The sequence below is a fragment of the Panthera tigris genome, chromosome C2 (genome assembly GCF_018350195.1).
Source record: "Panthera tigris isolate Pti1 chromosome C2, P.tigris_Pti1_mat1.1, whole genome shotgun sequence".
Classification (NCBI taxonomy): Eukaryota; Metazoa; Chordata; class Mammalia; order Carnivora; family Felidae; genus Panthera; species Panthera tigris.
Genome location: NC_056668.1, coordinates 118,770,784 through 118,785,485, shown reverse-complemented (window position 1 = coordinate 118,785,485; position 14,702 = coordinate 118,770,784). Strand labels below are relative to the sequence as shown.

Genomic DNA, 14,702 nt, shown 5'->3' with positions numbered 1-14,702 from the left:
GAATAAAATAAACTGATGAGGTAAAATTGGAGTAAAAGAAAAACAAGTTTAGTCTAATACAAGCACATCACATAGAAACAGAAAATTTGGAAAATTTGTTTTTGGCTATTCTGATAGGTGAATTAAAGAGAAAAATATGGTCATTTCTAAAATTCACTGTCTTTTAAGTCCTATGTTGCTGGTAGTTGGAGGGTAGATAGAAATGGGGTGATTTGCTCAGAACAGTTGTTCCTAGAACTGAAGTAAGAGAGATGTTTTTCATGGTTCCTTATAAAGGAGGAATATGTGATGTACTATAGTGATTTTCAGCTGGGATATGCAACAGAAGAGGACCTGTGTTAACATATGCAATTATATGTTAACATATAGAATCATATCCCTGGGACTCAGTCTCAGATTTATGATTATCTTTGCATCTAAGCATTTGACAAGAGTTTCAAGTGCTTTTGATCTAGTCAGGTCTATAAACATGCTTTAAAGACCCACCCCTGCAATAAGGATAATGGTGAGTTTCAAGTGCTGTTTTTTCAATACATTCTTCAATAGAGGCAGGTGGCATAATGACAAAGCACAATTAAATAAAAGTAATTTTATGAGGACCAAAAAATATAGTCTGAGTACATAGCTCTCTCCAAAATCTATGCCTGATATACAATGTTAAAATTTTAAACATCAAGAGGGATTCAAAAATAGGTAACTCCCTATTGTGTTTCCCTTTAAAGTGAATGGAAGCTGGTCCCAAACAACCTCACTGTCTGTTAGAAAAGCATAATGGAGAAAGTCTAGAAGCATGTGCAAAATTGTCTCCTCCTTTTATTCAAAATGATTATTCCAATTCCTACATAATTCACAGGGAGACTGAGATTCAGGATTGGCTTCTTGACTTTCATTTGTCTATAGTTCCTTAGAAACTTGAAGCTTAATTTTTAAACTACGAAGGTACCCCTATGTGAATTTTCCTCTGAGGTTGGAGGTTGGAGGATGGCCAGGAAACTCCTCCCCTTTCAATCTTCTCTGCCTCCTCTCCTCCTTCCACCCCTTCATCATTTTACTCTTGGTTTGCCTCACCCTATTTTTTTTAAAAACAACTTTACTGAGATACATTTACAAACCAGAAAGTTCAAAGAACATACTTCTATAGTTTCTAGCATATTCACAGACCAGTATGACCATAACCACAATCAACTTAAGACACTCCAAAGAAAAACCCTTACTCCTCAGTTGTCATTACCTGTGGCCCTTCCTCCCAGTCTCTGGCTACCATTAATTTATTTTCTGGTCTCTATAGATTTGCCTGTTCTGGACACTACATATAAATGGAATCATATAATTTTGTCTTCACGGTCTTTTAGAGTCCACTCTCTTCTTCCTCTGGTTCAGCCTTTTGTGCTAGATTATTTCTAAGCTAGACAAGGTGAGGGATGGGAAGAGCTTCTAATGTTATATTAGGAGGTATATGCAAGGTAATCACACTACCTGTTTAAGATCTTTTTTGGTTAGGCCTTTCAACCAGCTTTATCATCCTCACCTCAGGAAGTGACTAGGTCCGAGGAGGATGAGGAAGGCACAGGGAGGGAAATAAAACCTTTTTAAAAACTGATTTTTTTTAATTAATAAACCTCATATTTTAGAGCAGTTTTAAGTTCACAGCAAAATTGAATGGAAAGTTCAGAGAGCTCCCATGTACTTCCTGTCCCCCTACACATATAATCTCCCTAATTATAAATATCCCCCACCAGAGTGGTACATTTGTTACAACCCATAAGCCTACACTGACATATGTATCAATCAAAGTCTACAGTTTCCATTAAGGTTCACTCCTGCTATTGTACATTCTATGGATTTTGACAAATGTATAATGACATGTATCCACCAATGTAGTATCTTACAGAATGGTTACACTATCCTAAAAATCCTCTGTGTTCTACCAATAAATTCCCCACCCCTCATCCCCAACTCCTAAAAATTACAGATCATTTTACTGTTCCCATAGTTTTGTCATTTTCAGAGAGTTACATAGTTGGAATCATACTGTATGTAGCTTTTTTAGAGTGACTTCTTTCATTTAGTGATATGCATTTAAGGTTCTCCATGTCTTTTCATGGCTTGATCATTTCTTTTTTAGCACTGAATAATATTCCATTGTCTGGATATACCAGTATATTTATCGATTCGCCTACTGAAGAACATCTTGGTGTCTTCTAAGTTTTGGCAATTATGAATAAAACTATTATAAGCATCCATATGCAGATTTTTGTATGGACATAAGTTTTCAACTCCTTTGAATAAATACCAAGGAGTATAATTGCTAGATCATATGGTAAGAGTGTATTTAGTTTTAAAATAAACTGCCAACCTGTCTTCCAAAGTGGCTGTTTCATTTTGCATTCCTACCAGCAATGAATGAGAGCGCTGTTGCTTCATATCCTCACCAGTATTTTGTGTTGTCAGGGTTTTGGATTTTGGCCATTATAATAGGTACGTAGTCATACATTATTGTTGTTTTAATGTGCAATTCCCTAATGAGATATTTTCATATACTTATTTGCCATCTGTATATTTTCTTTGGTGAGGTATCTGTTCAAATCTTCTGCCCATTTTTAATTGGTTTGTTTATTTATTGCTGAATATTTGGGAATTCTTTGTATATTTTGGATAATAATCCTGTATCAGATGTGTTTTTAGAAAAAAGAAAAAAAAGATGTGTCTTTTGCAAATATTTTAACCCAGTCCTGATTTGTCTTATTTTCTAGACATTGTCTTTCACAGGTCAGAAGTTTTAGGTTTTTTTCTTCTCCTCTGTACTTTACTTTTTTTTTCCAGTTTGATTGAGAAATAATTGATATAATCACTGTGTAAGTTTAAGGCATACAGGAAAATGGTTGGCCTTACATATATCATGAAAGGATTACTACAATAGGTTCAGCTATCATTCATCATCTCATATAAACACAAAAAAAGAAAAAAAGTAAAAAAAAAAGAAAAAATTGTTGCTTGTCATCTGATGAGAACTCTTAGCTACCCTCTTAACTTTCCTATATATCGAACAGCAGTACTAACTACGGTCATCATGTTGTATATTACATGCCTACGTTTTCTTTAGCTTATAACTGAAAGTTTATAACTTTTGACCACCTTCCTCCAATTTCCCCTTCCCCCATCCTCCACTTCTGGTAATCTAATCTCTCTTTCTATACGGTTCTTTTTTTTTAGATTCCACATATAAGTGAGATCATACAGTTTTTGTTTGATTTATTTCACTTAGCATAATGCTAAGTGCACTTCAGGATCCATCCATGTTGCTGCAAAAGGTAGGATTTCCTCATTTTTTATGGCTGAATAATACTCCGATGTGTGTGTGTGTATGTGTGTGTGTGTGTGTGTGTGTGTGTGTGTGTGTGTATCATCATTTTTGTATCCATTTTGATGGATACATCAATAGACACTTAGGTTGTTTCCATATCTTGGCCATTGTACATAATACTGCTAGAAACCTGAGGGTGCAGACACCTTTTCAATTTAGTGCTTTCATTTCCTTTTCATTTCCCAGAGGTGGGATTGCTGAATCATATGGTAGTTTTATTTTTAATTTCTTGAGGCTTCTCTATATTGTTTTCTATAGTGGCTACACCAATTTACAATCCCACCATGAGTACACAAAATTTCCCTTTTCTCCACATCCACATCAACATTTATTATTGCTTGCCTTTTTGATAATGGCCATTCTAACATGTATGAAGTGATATCTCATTGTGGTTGCAATCTGAATTTCCATAATGACTAGTAATGTTGAGCATGTTTGATGTACCTCTTGGCCTTTCATATATCTTCTTTGAAAAAATGTCTATTCAGGTCCTGTACCTATTTTTAAAGTAAGCTATTTGAGGGGATTTTTTGTTTTTGTTTTTGTTTTTGTTTTTGCCATTGAGTTGTAGGAGTTCTTTATATACTTTAAATAATAACCCCCTATTAGATACAGGGTTTTGCAAATATTTTTTTCTTATTCCATACGTTGTCTTTTCACTTTGTTGATGGTTTATTTTGCTGTACTGAAGCTTTTTTAGTTTGATGTAGTCCCACTCATTTATTATTTTTTTTATTTAGTTGATTGTGATTTAGGCGTCATATCCATCAGGGAAATGTAAATCAAAACTACACTGAGATATCACCTCACACCTGTCAGAATGGCTAAAATCAACAATATAAGAAACGACATGTATTGGTAAGGATGTGGAGAAAAAGGAACTCTCATGCAGTGTTGGTGGGAATGCAAACTGGTGCAGCCACTCTGGAAAACAGTATAGAGGTTCCTCAAAAAGTTAAAAATAGAACTACCTTATGATCCAGTAATCTCCCTACTGGTATTTACCCAAGTATACAAAAACACTGATTCAAAGGGATACATGCACTCCTATATTTATAGCAGCATGACTTGTAATAGCCAAATTATGGAAGGAATCTAAGTGTCCATCAGTAGATGAATGAATAAAAAAGATGTGGTATATATATACATATGCATATATATACATATGCATATATATACATATATACATATATACACATATATATATATATATGCCCACGCACATTATATACCCACATATACACATATGCACAATGGGATATTATTTAGCCATAAAAAAGAATGAAATACACCATTTGCAATGACATCAATGGAGTGAGAGTATAATACTAAGTGAAATAAGTCAGAGAAAGACAACACCATATGATTTCACTTATATGTGGAATTTGAGAAACAAAACAAATGAGCAAAGAAAAAAAAGAGAGAGAGAAACCAATAAACAGACTCTTAACTATAAAGAACAAACTCATAGTTACCAGAGGGGAGGTGAAGGGGATGGGTGAAATAGGTGATGGGGATTAAGAAGCGTACTTGCTGTAATGAGCACTGGGTGATGTATGGGACTGGTGAATTGCTATTTATGCACCTGAAAATAATATAACACTGTATTTTAACTATACTGGAATTTTAAATTAAATTAAATTCAAAAACAAAATATCATTACCAAGGTCCAGGTCAAGAAGTTTTATTCCTATGTTTTCTTCTAGGACTTTCATAGTTTCAGGTATTATATTTAAGTTCTTAATCCATTTCAAGATAACTTTTGTGAGTAGCGTAAGATTGGGGTCCAGTTTCATTCTTCTGAATATCCAATTATCCCTGCACTATTTATTGAAGAGACTGTCTTTTCGCCATCGAGTATTCTTGGTTCCCATGTCAAATATTAGTTGACTATATATGCTCGGGTTTATTTCTGGGTTTTTTATTCTATTCCACTGGTCTATGTGTCTGTTTACATGCCAGTATAATTGTTTTGTTGTTGTTGTTGTTGTTGTTGTTGTTGTTGTTGTTGTTGTTATATTATAGCTTTATAGTATAGCTTGAAATAAAAAGTGTTATGCCTCCTGCATTGTTCTTTCTCAGGATTTCTTTGGCTATTTGGGATCTATAAGTTCCATAAAAATTTTAGTGTGAACTTCCTCTACTTCTGTAAAAAATTCCATTGGAATCCTAATAGAGATTGCATTGAATCTACAAATGGCTTTGGTCAGTATTAACATTTTAACAATATTAATTAATTAATATCAATTCTTCCAATCCATGAACATGAGATACCTTTCCATTTATTTGTGTTCTTTGATTTCTTTCACAAGTGTCTTATAGTTTTCAGAGTAGAGAACTGTCACCTCCTTGATTATTTTTTTCCTGATTTTTTAACTGTTTTTGATGGCTGGTGTAAAGAGGATCAATTTAATTCTTTTTCAGATTTTTGTATGTTATTTTTTATCTTGCAACTTTACTGAATGCCAGTACTATTTTGACTAGAAATGGTGACAGTGAGCATCCTTGTCTTGTTCCTGATCTCAGAGGAAAAGCTTTTAAACTTTAACCATTGAATATGATGTTAGTTGTGGGCTTGTCATATATGGACTTTACTATGCTGAGATATGTTCCTTCTATGTGTAATTTGTTAAGAGTTTTTATCATGAACGTATGTTAAATTTTCTAAAAATGCTTTTTCTGAATCCATTGAGATGATCATACTTAGGTTTTTTTTTTCTTCAATTAATGTGATGTATCACATGAATTGATTTGTGTATGTTGAACCATCCTTACATCCCAGGAAATAATCCTATTTGATTATGGTGAATGAACCTTTTTTGAAGTGCTTCTGAATTTGGTTTGCTAGTATTTTATTGGGAGTTTTTTCATCTATATTCATCAGGGATACCTTTTCTGGCTTTGGATAACGCTGACCTCTTAAAATAAATTTGGGTATGTTCACTCCTCTTTGATTTCTTTTTTTCTGAAGATTTTGACAAAGACTGGTGTTAATTCTTCTTTAATTGTTTGGTAAAATTCACCAGTGAAGTTTTGAATTCCTGGCCTTTTCTTTGTTGGGAAATTTTTGATTAGCAATTTGATAACCTTACTACTAACTGATCTATTCAGATTTTCTACTTTTTCCCAGTTCAGTCTTGGTAAGTTATATATTTCTAAGAATTTTTCAATTCTCCTAGGTGTCTAATATGTTGGTATACAGTTGTTCATAGTGCATTTTTATGATTCTTTGTATTTCCGGGGTATCGGCTGTAATGTCTCCTTTTTCATTTCCAATTTTGTTGATTTGGATCCTGTTTTTTCATTAGTCTAGGTAAGGATTTGTCAGTTTTGTTCATCTTTTCAAAAAAACAACTCTTAGTTTGGTTAATCTTTTCTATTGATTTTCTGTTCTTGACTTCACTTATTTCTGTGCTAATCTTTACTATTTCCTTTCTCCTACTAACTTCAGGCTCAGCCTTTTCTTCTTTTTTTAGTTCCTTAAGGCATAGAGCTAGGTTGCTTATTTGAAATTTTTATTGCTTCTTAATATAGATGTTTATTGTTATGACCTTCTCTCTTTAAAATACCTTTGGTGCATCCCATGAGTTCTGGTATATTGTGTTTCCATTTTCATTTGTTTCTAGAAACTTGTTTATCCCTCTTTAATTTCTTTGATCCATTGGTTTTTAAGGGGAGTGTTTAATTCCCATGTATTTATGAATTGTCCAGTTTTCCTCCTGTTACCAATTTATAGTTTTATGCTATTACGGTCAGAGAGGATATTTGGTATGATTTCAATCTTCTTGAATTTTCTAAGACTTGTCTTCTGGTCTAATATATGGTTATCTTAGAAATTTTTCCATGTACACTTGAGAAGAAGGCATATTCCGCTGCTGTTAGGTAGAATATTATGTATGTCTGTTAAGTCCACTTGGTCAATAATTTGTTCGAATCTGCTCTTTCTTCATTGATTCTGTCTGGATGGTCTATCCATTGTATAGTGTGAAGAATTAAAGTACTCTACTATTATCATTTCTCTTTTTGGTTAGTTTTGCTTTATATACTTAGGTGCTCAGGTTTTGGGCACATATATATTTACAATTGTTATATCCTCTTGATGAACTGACCACTTTATTATCATGTAATGATCTTGTCTCTTTTTACTATTTTTAGTTTAAAATCTATTTTATCTGATATAACTACCCCTGCCTTTTTTTTTTTTTTTTTTTTTTGGTTACCATTTGCTTGAACAACTTTTCTCATTCCTTCACTCTCAGTCTATATCTGTCTTTAAGGCTAAAGTGAAGCAACACCCAGGAGCCCAAGAATAGGAACAGGATGCAATGACAGCTGGCACCACTGAAAGTCTGCACATACCAACCTTCCCTCCAACTGCAAACAATACCAACCACCTCACCTGCAGGGCCCTCATTTCCTTCCAAAGAGAAAAATACAGGAGACACAAGACCACCACTCTCTCAAGAAAGCTCACACCTTTTGGAGAAATAATGGATCCACTATGGCTGCAAATGTGCCACAGGCCAGAATTCTAGACAAGATATTGCATGCTCCCACTATGATTTGATGAGAACAGTCATCCCTGTGGTCTTCTACCTGAAAGCCCAGAACCTTATCTTACATCAAATAGACCTTGAATGAGGCTCACTGACAAACTCTGACAGCCCTGAGCAGGTTCAGAACTGCGACATGTAAGGTAGGCCTGGTTGGACCAGACCTGAGAAGGATGCCTGGGGGATAAAGCCTTGCATCAGGCAATGGACCAATGCTGCTTCCATAGTTTGGGCAAAAGTACTGTGGAAACCTGAGATGCTGGCATAAGCAGGAACTGAGCAAGGAGTACAGGAGCCCTCTGCACCATCTCTGCAACTTCTCTGTAAACCGAGAATCACTTAAAAGTAAAAAAAAATATATTAAAAAATAACAATGAAAATAAAGTGAATCTCTTGTAAGTAGTATTTCATTGGATATTGTTTTTTGTCCATTCACCCATTCTATGTCTTTTGATTAGAGAATTTAATCTATTTATATTTAAAATAATTATTGATAGGTAAAGACTACTACTGCCATTTTGTTAATTGTTTTCTGGTTATTTTGTATATCCATTGTTCAATGTTCCTTATCCTGCTATCTTTGTTCATGTTTTGATGTCCTTTGGTATCCATATGCTTTGATTTCTTCTCCTTCTCTTTCTCCATCTTTTTCTTCCTTCTTTTTAAAAATCTATCATTGTTATAGGTTTTTCCCTTGTGATGACCATGAGGCTTACATAAAATATCTTAAAATTATAATACTTCATCGTATACTTTATACTTTTACTTCTCCCTCTCACATTTTAGGCTATTGTTGTTACAACTTACATATTTTTGTAGTGTATAATTAATAAGAGATTATTCCAGTTATGGACATTTTTATTATATTTATTTTCTTAACTTTAAACCATTGTTGTAAGTAAATTACATACCACAATTACAAATTACAGAATCTACCCTTGACTATATATTCCATAACCAGTGACCTTTACACTAATTTTTTATGTTTTTATGATGTTAGCTAGCCTCTTTTTATTTCCATTCAAAGAACTCCTTTTAGCATTTCTTGTATGGCAGGTCTAGTGGTAATGAACTCCGTCAGCTTTTGGTTTTCTGGGAAAGTCTTTATCCCTCCTTCATTTCTGTAGAATAGCTTCACTGGGTATAGTATTCTTGGTTGACAGGTTTTTTTTTTTTTTTCCTTTTAACATTTTGAATATGTCATCCCATTCTCTCCTGGCCTCAAATATTTCCGTTGAAAAATTTACTAATAGCTTTATCGGGATTCCCTTGTAGATAATTCTCCTTTCTATTGATGCTTTAAAAATTTTTTGTTGTTGTTGTTCTGGATCAAACATTTTTATTTATTTGTCTGCCAAACACAAAAGCTGATTTCTATCTATAATTATTTTTTTAAGATAAGAAACAGTGAGTCAACTGAAGAAACAACTGTGGCCTAACTGTGAAGACTATGGCGCTCACCATGAGGCTGTAGGGAGAAATGGTAATGACATTAGCAGGCTTTCTCCAAGAAGGCTCTGTAGCACCTCACACACTGCTAGTAGATAGTCTCAAAGTCAGACTCATTCCCATAATAAATAATAAATTGTTTCAATAATAAATTGTTTTTGTGGATAACTCTCAAGTAGTTCAATTTTAGATTTGCATTTCTTTTCCTATTCAAGTATCTCAGATTGCTTTCATCCATATGTAGTATATAATCAGATGTAGCAAAGTCTTCTTTGGTAACCTGCCAGGCAATGTTAACCCCACAGACTGATGGGAATAATATGCTTTTTTATTTAATTGTGCCCTCCATAATTGGGAGGGTTTGCTATTTCATATGTAGATGTCACTGCATTTTCTATCCTCCAATTATCTGAAAGCTTTTGATCAGTTACAAGTTTTCTGAAAACTTATTCTGCAATGGGTGACTGACATGTTACCCAGACACAAAGAGCATAGACTTGGATACCTGCTCAGCCATCTTCCCATGCACCAGTATTATATTTTTCAGCTCTAGAATGTTTTCTTTCTTTCTTTCTTTCTTTTTCTTTCTTTCTTTCTTTCTCTTTTTTCTTGCTTTCCTTCTTTCTTTCAATTCTATTGCTTAGTCAAACTTTTCATTTTGTTCATGCTTTGTTTTCCTAATTTTGTTTAGTTGTCTGTGTGTTCTTGGAATTCACTAGACTTCTTTAAGAAAATTATTCGGAATTCTTTGTCTTATAGTCCATATATCTCCATTTCTTTAAAATCATCTATTAGAGCTTTATTAGTTTATTTTGTTGGTGTCATATTTACCTACTTTTTGTGATCCTTGATTCCTTATGTTGCTATCTGTGTATTTAAGTAATCCGGTTCCTCTTCCAGACTTTACAGGTTTGTTTTGGCAGAGACAGGTCTCCAAACAGTCAAATTCAAACAGTCAACAGTTTGAGTTTCTGGACATGTATACTGGTAATGTTCTTGGGTAGGTGGGGCCTGCGATTATGATTTATTTTGGGGTGAGGCAACTGTGCAAGTTCTGAGGCCAGGGATGGAGATGGTAGTGCCACTGGGTGAGAACAGTTGAATAGGGCTGCTTTTTTGGTTCACTACCCAAGTGAGGTTGTAGGATGGGTTCCATGACTGCCTAGATTCTCTGTTCACACTTACTAGATGGTTAGGTCTGGGTACTATATTCATTAATAGATGAGGCTATGAATTATCTTTCCTTCCCTGACTGGTCAGCAGGATGGGACTTAGGGCTTGTACAGCTCATTGTTTGGGGACCCAAATCAGGCAAAAGTGTGCACTAAATTTGCTTGTCAGCTGAGGCCACCAATTCTTCTTTGCAGACAGGGAAAGTCACAGATGGCTCTCTGTTCAAGTGTCACTGTAAGCAGGGCTATTGGATAGACTCTACAGCTTACCGTGTGCTCTGGTTGGGTTCCTTGGTTAGGCAGGCTTGAGGCTATATGCAGCAATAAGTGGGGCTACAATTTAGTTTCTCTATATGGGCATAGTGGGAGAAGCAGCTGTAAAACTGGCAAAGCTCTTTGTTGTCTTAACTCAAGCCAACCTATGCCCCAAATTCCCTGGCTGGAAAGGGCCACTGGTTTTGCTCTGAAAACTATTGGCTCTGCCTACCTGTGTCTCAGCTTAAGCACTACTGCAGCACACAGCTCCCAGGCATCCTTGCCAGCTCTTCTGGTCAGGTGGGACAGGGAGCCACAGCAGGTAGGCCTATGTTCCAGCTCCCTTGTCTGGAACAAGGAAAGGGGAAGGGTCACTCCAGGCAACTCTCAATTTCCCAGACTATCTAGCTGGGAGGGGTTGGGAGCTACCCTCAGCTTTGGCTATGAATTAATCCTTCTGCCTATGTATAGCACAGAAACCTTCCTGTGCCTGGTACTGGCTTTGCTCTGGAGGTGATAAACTCTACCTACCCACCTCTCAGTTTGAGCACTACTGTTCTACACAGCTTGTAGGTGTTCCTCTGGCCAGTAGATGTGACCAGGAGATACTCACCATAGTGGGCAGGACCATTATTCAGCTCCTTGCCTGAGCATGGGCAAACAAGGCTCTAGGGCTAGCAATACCCTTCATTTAAAAATTCAAATCAGGCAGATCTGTACCCCAATGAGTTCCCTAGTCAGACTGCATTACCAATATGGTTCTTCAGATGAGCAAAACCATTGGTTGGGATTACTACTTTATCATTGCAGGTATAAACTTGATCTGCCAAGATCCATGTGCTTGTTGTTATAAGATCCTCCCTGCTTCTCCATCATAAGTCAGATTCCCAGTGGTCAAGCCCCCAAGGTTCCCCTGAAATCCCCATGGAGTGAGATGAGAGTAGAGGTTCCCACAAAGCAACCCCAATGGTCAGTGGGGAAGACTGGTTTTCTCCCCCTGGGTTCTCTTTTTGTCTTACTGGAGGACCTAATGGCTCAAGGAAAACCCCTCCATATAGTGTTGCACTGGCCTGAGGGAAGTGAAAAAAAGTCATTAGGTAGTCACTTCTCTTACCCTTCTAATGCAATCTGTCTTGTCTCTGTGATGTAGGGGGTGATTTAGACTCACCCTCATGTTCTAGAATTCTTTCAGTGAAGTTCTCATCTTGAATAGTTGCTAGCTGTCCTTCTTGTGATGGGGAGCAACGTCAGGAATGATCTATGTTACCATCTTGGTGAAGTCTAGTTTTAATGAAGTCCAGCTTATCAATTGCCTCTTTCATGAACAATACCTTTGTTGTTGTATCTAAAAGTAGTCACCATATCCAAGATCACCCAGATTTCTCCTGTTATTTCCTATGAGTTTTATAGCCTTTTGTTTTGTATTTGGAACTCTGACTCATTTTGAATTAACTTTTGTAAGGAATGGTCTATGTCTAGATTTATATTTTTGCATGTGGTATCCATTTTTTCCAGCACCATTTCCTCAAAAGACTATCTTTGCTTCATTTTATTGTCTTTGCTCTTGTGTTAAAGATAAGTTGACTATACTTATGCTGGTCTATTTCTGAATTCTCTATTCTGTTCCAATGAACTACTTTTCTATTCTTTCAGCAATACCACAGTTTTTTGAATACTGTAGCTTTATAGTAAGTTTTGAAGCTGGGTAGTATAGTTCTCTGAATTTTTTCTTGTCCCTCAATATTGAGTTAACTATTCTGGGTCCTTCGCGTCTCCATGTAAACTTTAGAATCAATTTGTTGATATCCACAAGATAGGTTGCCAAGATTTTGATTGGGATTGCATTGATTCTCTACAAAGTGGGAAGAACTAATATCTTGACAATATTGAGACTTTCTATCCATGAACATGGAATGTGTATGTATGTATGTATGCATGCATGCATGTATTTAATATCTTTCATCAGAGATTTGTAGTTCTCTTTACATAGATCTTGTGCATATTTTGTTAAATTTACACCTACATATTTAAATGTGGGGGGTATTAATGTAAATGGTAATATGTGTTTAATTTTAAATTTACTTATTAAATGCTGGTATATAAGAAATTGATTGACTTTTACTTAGTCCCCATTAAAGTGTACTGAGGGCTCTGCAACTGTACTAGTTACAGGGCATGTATAATAATAACTAGTTATAGTTATCAACCTCAAGGAGTTAGGGGGAGGCAAAAGAGAAGGAAACATGTAATCACATTTTTAGAAAAGAAAAAGCTATCCCAATCCCAGTCTGAGAAAAAAAAACCAAACATGTTTTGAGTGATATAATTTATTATGTTCTTCTGGGAGAAAGCATTACTCCTAATTAATTTTTAAACAATTTCCCTACAGATTTTAATAGATGAAAATTTGCTTTGGGGAATCAAGTGACTGGTTACCCTGATGACTGCCAATCAAGAATCTGATGATCTTTTTTTAAAAAATTTTCTAAGCCTATTTAATTATTTTGAGAGATTGCATGCACGAGCAGGGGGTAGGGGTTGGATGTGGGGGAGGGGCAGAGAGAGAGGCAGAGAAAGAATCCCAAGTAAGCTCCACACTTGGCATGGAGCCTGACATGGGGCTTAATCCCATGAACCATGAGATCATGACCTGAGCCAAGACCTAAGAGTTGGACACTTAACCGACTGAACCACTCAGTTACCCCTAGAATCTGGTGATCTTTAACCAAACATTCTTTCTTCTTTTTTATATCTGATTCAACAATAATTATGTAATCATTCTTCTAACTACAAAATTTCTTACAAGAAAGCATCTTTCAGTTGGCTAATATACACTCTTTCAGGTCTTTACCTTGCAGCAAAGTTCTAATAAACCTCGACACATGCTCATAACTAAATTGCCTGAAAAGCTTTATTTAACATTGTAATAGAAAATTAGTCAGAGTTGTAATAGAAGTTATCACAAGGATGTGGGGAGCGCTTGAATTTTGGATGTATGAGTGGGTGGGGGTGGAGGAGGAAGGCATTCATTCAGAAGTGACATCTAAATTGAATACTACAGAATGAGTAGAACAAAGGGCAGTAGAGAGATGGGAGGAGTCTGAGACAGTAGCTAAGAAAAAGACCTAGAAGGGAAAAAGTATTATCTGTGTAGCAGGTGGCTACCCTGCCCATGTACATTGGGCTTGAAAATGTCCTGTTCTCCAGAGCACATTCACCTTGCCTGTATCTGCATCTAAACCTGAGATTTCCCCCAGGAAGCAGAAGGGCATTCTTCCCTTTTTTGGGAAATGCTGGTAAAAAACCTGGAAGGAATATAACATCCCCAAGGGTTGTCCTCAACCAATGACAGAGTGGTGTAGCTGATACATAAATTCCCCCATTTATTCTCCCCTTGGATGGGATAATTCTAAATATGTTTCACAGTGTTTCCCAGAATTTCCCCAGGGATTTGGCGCCAGTCCAACTGTGGGCACTGGGTTCCTTTTCCTGTGTCACTGCCCCACTCCCCACCAGTATGTTCTGAGCTTCCCAAATAAAGTGTTTTGCACACAGGCCTTGTCATAGGGTCTGTTCTGGGGAATTCAGACTGAACAGCCTGTTTGGGATAATTGCAAGCAGTTAAGCAACAGAGAGAACTTGTGATATGCAAAAAGGTAAAAGCAAGGTTGGGCTAGAGTATGTAAGGCCCTGATTTGCCATATTCAGCAGATAAAAATCACGATGCCCAGTTAACCTTTAATTTCAGATAAACAACAAATAACTTTTTAAAATAAGTATGAATCGGGCATAGTTATACTAAAAAATATTGTTTATCTAAATTAAATTTACTGGGTATCATGTATTTTATCTGGCATTGCTATGGGATCTAAAAACGATTTGGAGCTTTATCAGTAGGACACTTTGGTT

General features: G+C 35.9%; 1 protein-coding gene, 1 long non-coding RNA gene and 1 pseudogene across 9 annotated transcripts in view; 1 reads left to right on the top strand and 2 right to left on the bottom strand.

Moving 5' to 3' along the window:
- LOC122241980 overlaps positions 1-8,307 on the top strand; it is a 33,891-nt gene extending 25,584 nt beyond the window's left edge. The window contains exon 3 of the long non-coding RNA XR_006222106.1: positions 7,642-8,307. This is a non-coding gene — a long non-coding RNA (uncharacterized LOC122241980). The remainder of the gene's footprint in view (positions 1-7,641) is intronic.
- The window catches only part of SLC9A9 (solute carrier family 9 member A9), a 763,188-nt gene that overhangs the window by 695,025 nt on the left and 53,461 nt on the right, over positions 1-14,702 (bottom strand). The window contains exons 1-2 of one of the 8 annotated variants that reach the window (XM_042998719.1): positions 11,908-12,281; positions 11,026-11,141 (exon numbers count right to left, since the gene is read on the bottom strand). The exons of 6 other annotated variants lie outside the window; for them this stretch is intronic. The gene's annotated coding sequence lies outside the window, so the exon portion shown is untranslated. Of the gene's footprint in view, positions 1-11,025; positions 11,142-11,406; positions 11,853-11,907; positions 12,282-14,702 lie in introns of those variants that run through there. One more of the 8 variants, XM_042998722.1, reaches the window with a different exon arrangement.
- LOC102971015 lies at positions 8,956-9,956 on the bottom strand (annotated as a pseudogene).